Below are 14,964 nucleotides of genomic sequence, written 5' to 3'. Positions count from 1 at the left end.
TCAGTTTTACGACTGACTAGGTATCCCCTTTTCCCTTTCCCTTTGAGAGATTGGGACCAATCCTTTAAGAAGAGCACATTTTGCCACCCACAGAACAGAAGCAGATTAACTGCCAAAAGCATTTCCAATGCACTCACCTCGATTGTATTGTATACAGTTAGTAAAAAAATATACAGTACCAGTCAAAAGTATGGACACACCTACTCATTCAAGGGTTTTTCTTTATTTGTACTGGTTTCTACACTGTATAATAATAGTGAAGACATCAAAAATAAAGAAAAACCCTTGAAAGAGTAGGTGTGTCCAAACTTTTGACTGGTACTGTATATAGAGTTGAAGTCGGAAGTTTACATACACCTGAGCCAAATACATTTAAACTCAGTTTTTCACAATTGCTTACATTTAATCCTAGTAAAAATTCCCTGTCTTAGGTCAGTTAGGATCACCACTTTATATTAAGAATGTGAAATGTCAGAATAATAGTAGAGATAACAATTTATTGAATCTTTTATTTCTTTCATCACATTCCCAGTGGGTCAGAAGTTTACAAACATTCAATTAGTATTTGGTAGCATTGCCTTTAAATTGTTTAACTTGGGTCAAACATTTCGGGTAGCCTTCCACAAGCTTCTGGCCCATTCCCCCTGGCAAAGCTGGTGTAACTGAGTCAGGTTTGTAGGCCTCCTTGCTCGCACAAGTTCTGCCCACACATTTTCTATAGGATGGAGGTGTCACGACTTCTGCCGAGGTCGTTGCCTCTCCTTGTTCGGGCGGTGTTCGGCGGTCGACATCACCGGTCTTCTAGCCATCATCGATCCATTTTTCATTTTCCATTGGTTTTGTCTTGTCTTCCCACACACCTGTTTCCAATCCCATCCATTACATGTTGTGTATTTAACCCTCTGTTTCCCCTCATGTCTTTGTCAGAGATTGTTTATTGTTAGTATTGTTTTTATGTGTATAGGTGCGCGACGGGTCTTCGTACCCATATTTGTTTGTTCGTTTCTTATTAGTGTTATGGAGCATGTATTTGGACTTTCATTAAAAGACTCCATTTTACACTCCGTTTGACTCTCCTGCGCCTGACTTCCCTGCCACCTATACACACGACTCTGACAAGAGGTCAGTGCTTTGTGATGGCCACTCCAATACCTTGACTTTGTTGTCCTTATGCCATTTTCCACAACTTTGAAAGTATGCTTGGGGTCATTGTCCATTTGAAGACCCATTTGTGACCAAGCTTTAACCTCCTGACTGATGTCTTGAGATGTTGCTTCAATATATCCACATAATTGTCCTTCCTTATGAGGCCATCTATTTTGTGAAGTGCACCAGTCCCTCCTGCAGCAAAGCACCCCCACAACATGATGCCGCCACCCCCGTACTTCACGGTTGGGATGGTGTTCTTCGGCTTGCAAGCCTCCCCTTTTTCTTCCAAATATAACAATGGTCATTATGGCCAAACAGTTCTATTTTTGTTTCATCAGACCAGAGGACATTTCTCCAAAAAGTGCGATCTTTGTCCCCATGTGCAGTTGCAAACTGTAGTCTGCCTTTTTTTATGGCGGTTTTGGAGCAGTGGCTTCTTCCTTGCTGAGCGGCCTTTCAGGTTATGTCGATATAGGACTTGTTTTACTGTGGATATAGTTGCTTTTGTACCTGTTTCCTGCAGCATCTTCACAAGGTCCTTTGCTGTTGTTCTGGGATTGATTTGCACTTTTCGCACCAAAGTACGTTCATCTCTAGGAGATAGAACGCGTCTCCTTCCTGAGTGGTATGACGGCTGCGTGGTCCCATGGTGTTTATACTTGCGTACTATTGTTTGTACAGATGAACGTGGCACCTTCAGGCGTTTGGAAATTGCTCCCAATGATGAACCAGACTTGTGGAGGTCTACAATTTTTTTCTGAGGTCTTGGCTGATTTCTTTTGATTTTCCCATGATGTCAAGCAAAGAGGCACTGAGTTTGAAGGTAGGCCTTGAAATACATCCACAGGTACACCTCCAATTGACTCAAATTATGTCAATTAGCCTATCAGAAGCATCATTTTCTGGAATTGTCCAAGCTGTTTAAAGGCACAGTCAACTTAGTGTATGTACACTTCTGACCCACTGGAATTGTGATTAAGTGAAATAATCTGTCTGTAAACAATTGTTGGAAAAAATGACTTGTGTCATGCACAAAGTAGATGTCCTAACCGACTTGCCAAAACTATAGTTTGTTAACAAGAAATTTGTGGAGTGGTTGAAAAATTAGTTTTAATGACACCAACCTAAGTGTATGTAAACTTCCGACTTCAATTTTTTACTGGGTGGCAGGTAGCCTAGTGGTTAGAGTGTTGGACTTGTAACCAAAAGGTCCCAAGGTCAAATCCCTGAGCTGACAAGGTAAACAGCTGTCATTCTTCCCCTGAACAAGGCAGTTAACCCACTGTTCCTAGGCTGTCATTGAAAATAAGATTTTGTTCTTAACTGATTTGCCTAGTAAAATAATGTTTAAAAAAATATATATATATACACATATAAATAAATCTTGCATATCTTAATTTACTTCCACAATTAACAAATAATATGCGTAATAATGCTGGCAGTTCATACGAAGCATTGTTACCTATAACCAGGATTAGCATTACATTAAAATTTCATTTTTGGAAAGCAATTATTATTTCTGCAAACAATTGTTGTGATTCATCCAGTATTGTCCTACCCAATAGCATTACCCAATAGCAACAGATATGGGTTACATAAACCACACACACACACACACACACACCCCACCCTTCCCCCACAAACAATCACAAGCTCAGATGTTCAACAGTTGTTCCATCCCCGAGCCCAACTCAAGAGAAGACTTGATTTGTGAATGCATGGATGTAAAGTATTGGGTGGCAGGCACAAAATGCATCAGTTTGTGCACTTTACCATGGGGCTGTCCATGGGCCTCTTTGTGTCACACCCTGATCTGCTTCACCTGTCCCTGTGATTGATTCCACCCCCTCCAAGTGTCGCTTATTTTATAAGTGTATTTATCCTTGTTTTTCCTGTCTCTCTCTGTGCCAGTTCGTCTTGTATGTTTTCCAAGTCAATCAGCGTTTTTCCCGTTCTCCTGCTTTTTGCTATTCTCCTTTTTCTAGTCCTCCCGGTTTTGACCCTTGCCTGTTTCTGGACTCTGTACCCGCCTGCCTGACCTTTCTGCCTGCCCTGACCACGAGCCTGTCTGCCACTCTGTACCTCCTGGACCCTGATCTTGTATTGAACTTTTGCCTGTCCACAACCATTCTCTTGCCTACTCCTTTTGGATTAATAAACACTGTAAGACTCCAACCATCTGCCTCCTTTGTCTGCATCTGGGTCTCGCCTTGTGTCATGATACTTTGGTGTTGTATAGAGTAGGAATCAGATCCCCATTGGTACAAGTACATTCAAATCACAGTAGTATCACACTCTCCAACACATTTACCAAGACCTGAGTCAAAGAATTAAAGAGTGTTCAAATGGATTTAGTTCCTTTTGAGAAAAACATCACAGGTTGTTAGATATTGGAATTGACAGATTCAAGTTGTTTTAATGCAGCAAACAATCCTCAACCATAATCGGGAGAAAATATTGGATTCCACTTCTTTGTCAGCTATTTTAATATCAGAACATATTTCCCTGTGAATGAAAGTACCCGGTGTGAGATGAAACAAAATTGCACAAAACAACAGTTGAAAAAGAACATCAAATAAAATAAACCGTGTACCCCCCATGTAGAATACTTACAGACAAGAATTTATGTGACTACAGGCTACATAGAAATGAATTGATTCTTTTCAGATGTCTTATACTGTCTGGATTCTTACAATAGACCTAGTCATCAAACATTTACATATCCTGCTTCAAATCCACCGTACCATCACAAGGCTTATCAAAGGCATTGCTATAGGGAGAAAAATATTGCAAGGATGGGCTTTACTGTTACCTGCTACTTTCTCAGAGACAAATCATCTCCTCTTGAAACAGGTAATCCATTTCATAAAGATTGTGTTTCACTAGAACAGATTAGTTTTGAATGGCACAATTAGATAATCTCCATATGAAATTAATGCAACAAAGGATAAAAATTAGGCCCAAAGTTAAATTGTTTCAAATAGGCCATTGGGGGAGGCAGTGGAGGTTGTGAGGAGTGAGAAGGCACCAGAGCAGGGACACAGGGGCTTGCTCAGTCAAGTGCTGAATTACTTAGAACCCCATTCCCCCCATGTGTTCCTGCACAGAAACCTTTTCTACCAAAGGTAATTAAAATCTGCAGCAAGCACTTAACAAGATTAATTCCATCTTGATCTCCAAAATAAGGGGGGTTGTCAACATATGTGTCTCAGGATCTCAAAATATGTTTGAGCTAGGAGGCACTGCACTCTAACAAATTCCCAGGTTTTCTAAAATAACTCAAGCAATGAACTTCAAAGTAAACACACCAAGACCGTCATGAGGAGGGTACAACAACACCTTTTCCCCCTCAGGAGATTGAAAAGATTTTGCATGGGTCCCCAGATCCTCAAAAAGTTTTACAGCTGCACCATTGAGAGCATCCTGACTGGTTGCATCACCGTCTGGTATGGCAACTGCTCGGCATCTGACCGTAAGGCGCTCCAGAGGGTGGTGCGTATGGCACAGTACATCACTGGGACCAAGCTTTCTGCCATCCAAGACGGTAGGCTGTCATTGTAAATAAGAATTTGTTCTTAACTGACTTGCCTAGTTAAATAAAGGTTTAAAAAAATATTATGATAACAATTAAAACTGTACTGGAGCGCCAAGTCTAGGACCAAAAGGCTCATTTACAGCTTCTACCCCCAAGCCATAAGACTGCTGAACAATTAATCAAATGGCCACCTGGACTATTTACATTGACACTTCCCCCCCACCCCCAATTTGTTTTTCCACTGCTGCTACGCGCTGTCTATTATCTATGCCCCCTGTATATAGCCTCGTTATTGTTATTTTATTGTGTTACTTTTTATCATTTTTTACTTCACTTTATTGAACTGTATTGTTGGTTAAGGGCTTGTAAGTAAGCATTTCACAGTAAGGTCTACTACACCTGTTGTATTCAGCGCATGTTACAAATAAAATTCGATTTGATTGGAAACAGTATCTCAATGCTTATACAATGCTAAGTTTCAAAGTGTAACCTGCAGATTGTGTTTACTCGTAAACATAAATATATCACCACACAGAATATTTGCTGTTGTCACGTTCCTGACCTTATTTGCCTCTGTTTTACTTTGTTTAGTTGGTCAGAACGTGAGCTGGGTGGGTAGTCTATGTTATGTGTTTCTATGTTGGGTTGAATGTGTTGCCTGATATGGTTCTCAATTAGAGGCAGGTGTTTGACGTTTCCTCTGATTGAGAACCATATTAAGGTAGGCTGTTCTCACTGTTTGTTTGTGGGCGTTTGTTGCTGTGTCTGTGTTTGTGCACCACACGGTACTGTTTCGTTTTGTTTAGTCTGTTCGTGCGTTCTTCGTTTTATGTTAGTTCGCATGTTCAGGTCTGTTGACGTTGTTTGTTGTTTTGTAGTTTGTCTTGTATTTTCGTATTTGTTATTATAATTAAATTCATTTTGTCTACATACCTCGCTGCGTGTTGGGCCGATCCATGCTCCTCCTCGTCTGAGGAGGAGAACGACATCGACAGCGGTTACAGCTGTACACACACGTTATGTGCACATTGCATGCTGAACCGTCTCTTTTAGACCAATCATGGGCGCATGGGCTCTCCGCATGAGTCAGGGGTGTAGTTTTTTCCAAACAGTATTCATTGCCATGTTAATCTTAGTTTAGCAGTCAGAGCATTAAGGTACTGGCCATTATGTTGTTATTCAGCGCCCAGGGCAGTCAGAGCGTTAAGGTACTGGCCACCATGTTGTTATTCAGAGCCCAGGGCAGTCAGAGCATTAAGGTACTGGCCAACATGTTGTTATTCAGCACCCAGGGCAGTCAGAGCATTAATGTACTTGCCACCATGTTGTTATTCAGCGCCCAGGGCAGTCAGAGCGTTAAGGTACTGGCCATCATGTTGTTATTCAGTGCCCAGGGCAGTCAGAGCATTAAAGCACTGGCCACCATGTTGTTATTCAGTGCCCAGGGCAGTCAGAGCGTTAAGGTACTGGCCACCATGTTGTTATTCAGTGCCCAGGGCAGTCAGAGCGTTAAGGTACTGCTCACCATGTTGTTATTCAGCAACCAGGGCAGTCAGAGCATTAAGGTACTGGCCACCATGTTGTTATTCAGCGCCCAGGGCAGTCAGAGCATTAAGGTACTGGCCACCATGTTGTTATTCAGCAACCAGGGCAGTCAGAGCGTTAAGGTACTGGCCATCATGTTGTTATTCAGCAACCAGGGGAGTCAGAGCGTTAAGGTACTGGCCACCATGTTGTTATTCAGCAACCAGGGCAGTCAGAGCGTTAAGGTACTGGCCATCATGTTGTTATTCAGCAACCAGGGGAGTCAGAGCGTTAAGATACTGGCCACCATGTTGTTATTCAGCAACCAGGGCAGTCAGAGCGTTAAGGTACTGGCCATCATGTTGTTATTCAGCGACCAGGGCAGTCAGAGCATTAAGGTACTGGCCATTATGTTGTTATTCAGCGCCCAGGGCAGTCAGAGCATTAAGGTACTGGCCACCATGTTGTTATTCAGAGCCCAGGGTAGTCAGAGCATTAAGGTACTGGCCAACATGTTGTTATTCAGCACCCAGGGCAGTCAGAGCATTAATGTACTGGCCACCATGTTGTTATTCAGCGCCCAGGGCAGTCAGAGCGTTAAGGTACTGGCCATCATGTTGTTAGTCAGCGCCCAGGGCAGTCAGAGCATTAAAGCACTGGCCACCATGTTGTTATTCAGTGCCCAGGGCAGTCAGAGCGTTAAGGTACTGGCCACCATGTTGTTATTCAGTGCCCAGGGCAGTCAGAGCGTTAAGGTACTGCTCACCATGTTGTTATTCAGCAACCAGGGCAGTCAGAGCATTAAGGTACTGGCCACCATGTTGTTATTCAGCGCCCAGGGCAGTCAGAGCATTAAGGTACTGGCCACCATGTTGTTATTCAGCAACCAGGGCAGTCAGAGCGTTAAGGTACTGGCCATCATGTTGTTATTCAGCAACCAGGGGAGTCAGAGCGTTAAGGTACTGGCCACCATGTTGTTATTCAGCAACCAGGGCAGTCAGACCGTTAAGGTACTGGCCACCATGTTGTTATTAAGCGCCCAGGGCAGTCAGAGCGTTAAGGTACAGGCCAACATGTTGTTATTCAGCGCCCAGGGGAGTCAGAGCGTTAAGGTACTGGCCACCATGTTGTTATTCAGCAACCAGGGCAGTCAGAGCGTTAAGGTACTGGCCACCATGTTGTTATTCAGCGCCCAGGGCAGTCAGAGCGTTAAGGTACTGGCCACCATGTTGTTATTCAGCGCCCAAGGCAGTCAGAGCATTAAGGTACTGGCCACCATGTTGTTATTCAGCGCCCAGGGCAGTCAGAGCATTAAGGTACTGGCCACCATGTTGTTATTCATCAACCAGGGCAGTCAGAGCGTTAAGGTACTGGCCACCATGTTGTTATCCAGCGCCCAGGGAAGTCAGAGTTAAGGTACTGGCCACCATGTTGTTATTCAGCAACCTGGGGAGTCAGAGCGTTAAGGTACTGGCCACCATGTTGTTATTCAGCAACCAGGGCAGTCAGAGCGATAAGGTTATGGCCATCATGTTGTTATTCAGCAACCAGGGGAGTCAGAGCGTTAAGGTACTGGCCACCATGTTGTTATTCAGCAACCAGGGGAGTCAGAGCGTTAAGGTACTGGCCACCATGTTGTTATTCAGCGCCCAGGGGAGTCAGAGCGTTAAGGTACTGGCCACCATGTTGTTATTCAGCAACCAGGGCAGTCAGAGCATTAAGGTACTGGCCACCATGTTATTATTCAGCAACCAGGGCAGTCAGAGCATTAAGTTACTGGCCACCATGTTGTTATTCAGCAACCAGGGAAGTCATAGCGTTAAGGTACTGGCCACCATGTTGTTATTCAGCAACCAGGGCAGTCAGAGCGTTAAGGTACTGGCCACCATGTTGTTATTCAGCGCCCAGGGGAGTCAGAGCGTTAAGGTACTGGCCACCCTGTTGTTATTCAGCACCCAGGGCAGTCAGAGCGTTAAGGTACTGGCCATCATGTTGTTATTCAGCAACCAGGGGAGTCATAGCGTTAAGGTACTGGCCACCATGTTGTTATTCAGCGCCCAGGGCAGTCAGAGCGTTAAGGTACTGGCCACCATGTTGTTATTCAGAGCCCAGGGCAGTCAGAGCATTAAGGTACTGGCCAACATGTTGTTATTCAGCGCCCAGGGCAGTCAGAGCGTTAAGGTACTGGCCACCATGTTGTTATTCAGCGCCCAGGGCAGTCAGAGCGTTAAGGTACTGGCCATCATGTTGTTATTCAGCGCCCAGGGCAGTCAGAGCATTAAAGCACTGGCCACCATGTTGTTATTCAGCGCCCAGGGCAGTCATAGCGTTAAGGTACTGGCCACCATGTTGTTATTCAGCGCCCAGGGCAGTCAGAGCGTTAAGGTACTGGCCACCATGTTGTTATTCAGCGCCCAGGGCAGTCAGATCATTAAGGTACTGGCCATCATGTTGTTATTCAGCGCCCAGGGCAGTCAGAGCGTTAAGGTTCTGGCCACCATGTTGTTATTCAGCGCCCAGGGCAGTCAGAGCATTAAGGTTCTGGCCACCATGTTGTTATTCAGCAACCAGGGCAGTCAGAGCGTTAAGGTACTGGCCACCACGTTGTTATTCTGCAACCAGGGCAGTCAGAGCGTTAAGGTACTGGCCACCATGTTGTTATTCAGCAACCAGGGCAGTCAGAGCATTAAGGTACTGGCCACCATGTTGTTATTCAGCGCCCAGGGCAGTCAGAGTTAAGGTACTGGCCACCATGTTGTTATTCAGCAACCTGGAGAGTCAGAGAGTTAAGGTACTGGTCACCATGTGGTTATTCAGCAACCAGGGCAGTCAGAGAATTAAGGTACTGGCCACCATGTTGTTATTCAGCAACCAGGGCAGTCAGAGCGTTAAGGTACTGGCCACCATGTTGTTATTCAGCACCCAGGGCAGTCAGAGCATTACGGTACTGGCCACCATGTTGTTATTCAGCAACCAGGGCAGTCAGAGCATTAAAGTACTGGCCACCATGTTGTTATTCAGCGCCCAGGGCAGTCAGAGCGTTAAGGTACTGGCCACCATGTTGTTATTCAGCAACCAGGGGAGTCAGAGCGTTAAGGTACTGGCCACCATGTTGTTATTCAGCGCCCAGGGCAGTCAGAGCATTAAGGTACTGGTCACCATGTTGTTATTCAGCAACCAGGGCAGTCAGAGCATTAAGGTACTGGCCACCATGTTGTTATTCAGCAACCTGGAGAGTCAGAGCGTTAAGGTACTGGTCACCATGTGGTTATTCAGCAACCAGGGCAGTCAGAGAATTAAGGTACTGGCCACCATGTTGTTATTCAGCACCCAGGGCAGTCAGAGCATTAAGGTACTGGCCACCATGTTGTTATTCAGCAACCAGGGCAGTCAGAGCATTAAGGTACTGGCCATCATGTTGTTATTCAGCAACCAGGGGAGTCAGAGCGTTAAGGTACTGGCCACCATGTTGTTATTCAGCGCCCAGGGCAGTCAGAGCGTTAAGGTACTGGCCATCATGTTGTTATTCAGCAACCAGGGGAGTCAGAGCGTTAAGGTACTGGCCATCATGTTGTTATTCAGCGCCCAGGGCAGTCAGAGCGTTAAGGTACTGGTCACCATGTGGTTATTCAGCAACCAGGGCAGTCAGAGAATTAAGGTACTGGCCACCATGTTGTTATTCTGCAACCAGGGCAGTCAGAGAATTAAGGTACTGGCCACCATGTTGTTATTCAGCAACCAGGGCAGTCAGAGAGAGAAAGATGACGTCAGCCTGGCCTGGGCCATCTTTATAACCAAACAGACTCTGGCTCCTCTCTTCCACATGACTGTTGTAGAAAAACAAAACTTGTAGTTCTACCAGTAACAGGTCTTGGGGGCTTAAGCCACACAAATCCCCCAGATTCAAATGTCATAGGGCTTACCTTCTCTGCTGTTTTGCTTTGCCCACTTGGCCAACCTTAGAGTGAGCTACCTCTGTTGAACCAATCTATTAATCAGTTATGTTTGATGATTGAGCCGTTGACAGAAAGTTGAACCGGATCAGGTGTTACCTGGCTGTAAATTGAGAGAGGGGGTTGGAGGACAGGAGTACTGTACAATCATCCCTCTGGGGCTGGACAACATGCTCTCCACAGGTTCTTGTCACCACTCTTGTCATGACAGTAACAAATTACTTTTGCCTGTCTTTTTTGGTTTGACTTTGCAACTTTGGAATCGCGGTTACCTAAACCATTACATAACTTCAGTTGTTCCATGAGGGCTAGAGCCATGAGAGCTCAAATGCTTAATAAGCTAAAATGTTGAATGTAAATTGCCTTTCATGTACGTTTTCTTGCCCATATCATCATGGTACCATAGTGCACCTCAGTTATCAAGGGAAGGATCACTTATACGGCAAGAATGTTAATCAACTCAATCATATAAATACAGTTGTTTTTATCGTTTTGGTGCTATTTTCATAAGTATGTGGTGAATTTTAAAAACTCAGTACAAAACTCCAAACTGGTAACCCTTGTAATGCAGCAAGTCTCATATTCAAAACGTTTTTTTGTGTATAAATTTTGCTTGAAGACATCTTTCAATACACAACCATTGATACAAAATCTAAGTTTACTGTGATGAGGACATTGATTTAATTGCAAAAAAACAACACAATGATATCTTCTCAATTTTGTTATTTGAACAATCAAATCAAATCACACTTTTTTTGTCTCGTGCAGAATACAACAGGTGAAATGCTTACTTACAAGACCTTAACCAACAATGCCTTTTTAAGAAAATAGAGTTAAGACAATATTTACTAAATAAACTAAAGTAAAAACTGTTTTTTTAAGTAACACAATAAAACAACTATAACGAGGCTATTTACAGGGGGTAGCGGTACCGAGTCAATGTGCGAGGTAATTTGTACATGTACAATACCAGTCAAAATTTGGGACACACTTACTCATTCAAGGGTTTTTCTTCATTTTTCCTATTTTCTACATTGTAGAATAATAGTGAAGACATCAAAACTATGAAATAACACATATCATGTAGTAACCAAAAAAGTGTTTAAAAAATCCAAATATATTTTATATTCTTCAAAGTTGCCACCCTTCGCCTCTATATTTAACCAGGCAAGTCAGTTAAGAACCAATTCTTATTTACAATAAAGGCCTAGGAACAGTGGGTTAACTGCCTTGTTCAGGAGCAGAACGACAGATTTGTACCTTGTCAGCAGGGGGATTCGATCGAGCAACCTTTCGGTTACTGGCCCAACGTTCTAACCACTAGGGTACCTGCCTTGATGACAACTTTGCACACTCATGGAATTCTATCAACCAGTACATCTCTGATTTTGACAATATCAGATTTTCGAAAACTTACTTTGAAGTAAAATCAGAATAATCATCATTATAATAGTACATTGCAGTATATATATCATACTTTATATGTTTATACTTTACATCATACATTTTAATTATTCGTTCATTATTATTAATTATTATTTCATCATTATTAGTTCTCAAAATCTGTAGTGGTTTACCAAACGGTTAATTGATGACCAATTAAGAACAGTCGGATTAAGTAATAGTAAAATGTATTTTAACCATTGATAAGAGAATCATATCAAAAGTTAAGTGAGCTCTGCATTGTGAAAGGCAAGTACTTAATACACTGCTCAAAAAAATAAAGGGAACACTTAAACAACACAATGTAACTCCAAGTCAATCACACTTCTGTGAAATCAAACTGTCCACTTAGGAAGCAACACTGATTGACAATAAATTTCACATGCTGTTGTGCAAATGGAATAGACAAAAGGTGGAAATTATAGGCAATTAGCAAGACACCCCCCAAAACAGGAGTGATTCTGCAGGTGGTGACCACAGACCACTTCTCAGTTCCTATGCTTCCTGGCTGATGTTTTGGTCACTTTTGAATGCTGGCGGTGCTCTCACTCTAGTGGTAGCATGAGACGGAGTCTACAACCCACACAAGTGGCTCAGGTAGTGCAGTTCATCCAGGATGGCACATCAATGCGAGCTGTGGCAAAAAGGTTTGCTGTGTCTGTCAGCGTAGTGTCCAGAGCATGGAGGCGCTACCAGGAGACAGGCCAGTACATCAGGAGACGTGGAGGAGGCCATAGGAGGGCAACAATCCAGCAGCAGGACCGGTACCTCCGCCTTTGTGCAAGGAGGAGCACTGCCAGCGCCCTGCAAAATGACCTCCAGCAGGCCACAAATGTGCAGTTTAGCCAAATACATTTAAACTCAGTTTCACAATTCCTGACATTTAATCCTAGTAATAATTCCCTGTCTTAGGTCAGTTAGGATCACCACTTTATTTTAAGAATGTGAAATGTCAGAATAATAGTAGAGAACCATTTATTTAATATTTTATTTCTTTCATCACATTCCCAGTGGGTCAGAAGTTTACAAACATTCAATTAGTATTTGGTAGCATTGCCTTTAAATTGTTTAACTTGGGTCAAACGTTTCAGGTAGCCTTCCACAAGCTTCCCACAATAAGTTGGGTGAATTTTGGCCCATTCCTCCTGGCAGAGCTTGTGAAATTGAGTCGGGTTTATAGGCCTCCTAGCTCGCACACAAGTTTTCAGTCCTGCCCACAAATTTTCTATAGGATTGAGGTCAGGGCTTTGTGATGGCCACTCCAATACCTTGACTTTGTTGTCCTTAGCAGAAAAGCACCCCCACACCATGATGCTGCAAGCCCTGTGCTTCACGGTTGGGATGGTGTTCTTCAGCTTGCAAGCTTCCCCCTTTTTCCTACAAGGTCTACAGTTTTTTTCTGAGGTGTTGGTAGATTTCTTTTGATTTTGTAACAGCAGTCTATTTCGTCCTCCTCATCGGACGAGGAGAGGCGAGAAAGATCGGAGAACCAATGTACAGCATGGTAAGTTTCCATGATTTAATAACAAGAAAACTAGACAAAATACAAAACAACAAACGTACTAACCGTCACAGTCCCGTGTGGGACAAACACTGACACAGGAAACAACCACCCACAAATCCCCAACACAAAACAAGCCACCTATATATGATTCTCAATCAGGGACAACGATTGACAGGTGCCTCTGATTGAGAACCATATTAGGCTGAACACAGAAACAGACAAACTAGACACACAACATAGAATGCCCACCCAGCTCACGTCCTGACCAACACTAAAACAAGCACAACACATAAGAACTCTGGTCAGGACGTGACAGATTTTCCCATGATGTCAAGCAAAGAGGCACTGAGTTTGAAGGTAGGCCTTGAAATACATCCACAGGTACACCTCCAATTGACTCAAATTATGTCAATTAGCCTATCAGAAGCTTCTAAAGCCATGACATCAGTTTCTGGAATTTTCCAAGCTGTTTAAAGGCACAGTCAACTTAGTGTATGTGAACTTCTGACCCACTGGAATTGTGATAGAGTGAATTATAAGTGAAATAATCTGTCTGTAAACAATTGTTGGAAAATTTACTTGTGTCATGCACAAAGTAGATGTCCTAACCGACTTGCCAAAACTATAGTTTGTTAACAAGAAATTTGTGGAGTGGTTGAAAAACGAGTTTTAATGACTCCAAACTAAGTGTATGTAAACTTCCAACTTCAACTGTATATTTCTAGATGAAACACTGATTAAGTTTGGTGAAGAAGTGACTGTATGATTTTGTGTGTTGTGCTTAGTCAATTGAAAATGTGCTTAGAATTTTGAAAAATCTGCCTTTTTGATGATCTGTTTTGAGTTTTGTACTAAGAGCGGTGAAAATGTTACCACATACTTGTGAAAATTGCACCAAAGCAATAAAAAAATTAAAAAAATCTTGATTTGAGGCAAAAGAATATAGGCTAGCTACCCTTGCCTAACATGGCATGTATGGATTCCCTTTCTACAGAATCCAGTACATTGGAATTTGAAAGGGGTTCATTTAATTTATTTAAAGCCTGGAAATATGGGAAAGTACAGGCCAAAACAAATTGGTTCAAAAACTACTCCAGAGAAAATACTTTTTGATGTAATGACAGCTCTTTCAACCCCTAGCCCAAAAATGGTATCCGTAGATCTAGCTCCTTCATCTGTGGTTGAAAAATAGTGTCTTTAATGTTGGATTTCTATGTCATCTCTTTGATATTCTTGACATGTCCTTTTCACTCAAATCTATCAGGTTTTATCTTGCCTTTTCTGCTATATATCTCCAGCTTTTGCTTTAAAGATTAAATGGCTAATCGAATATCAACCTGCTTTCTTTCTCACAAAGATTTCTGCTTTGTTTGAATTTGGATCTGTAGCGAATGATGGGGAACAGAAAGAGGACTATTACAACATATTTACCTCTAAAGTCAAACACAGCTGGGTCAGAGGATTAGCAGGCTAAGATTTTCCAATGCTTTCAATTGTTATAAAGCTACACTACAGTGAATAATAAGCATATAAAACTGATGATGTGTAGTAAGTAAAGTAGTATTAAAATAGTTAACTATTATTGTTTGTTAACATCTTTCACTACATTTTGGAAAGTCTGCTGTCTTTGGAGACTGAGTAAAATGAATCAGCAAAAGGGTCCACAGTCCCAGACTTGTTCGAGGCAAGACAACATTGCAAAGTTGGAGATCCATACTCTTTGGCAGCTTGGCAGATGCATAGGTTATTGCAGGTCTGTGAGCAAGCCCAAACCATCCCCATGATAGACACAATGTTTATAATTACATATCAAAATCCAATAATCAAGATACTGTACTGTTCCAGTGCAATAACTA

This window comes from Salvelinus fontinalis, chromosome 33 (assembly GCF_029448725.1).
Source record: "Salvelinus fontinalis isolate EN_2023a chromosome 33, ASM2944872v1, whole genome shotgun sequence".
Classification (NCBI taxonomy): domain Eukaryota; kingdom Metazoa; phylum Chordata; class Actinopteri; order Salmoniformes; family Salmonidae; genus Salvelinus; species Salvelinus fontinalis.
This window is presented reverse-complemented; position numbering follows the sequence as displayed.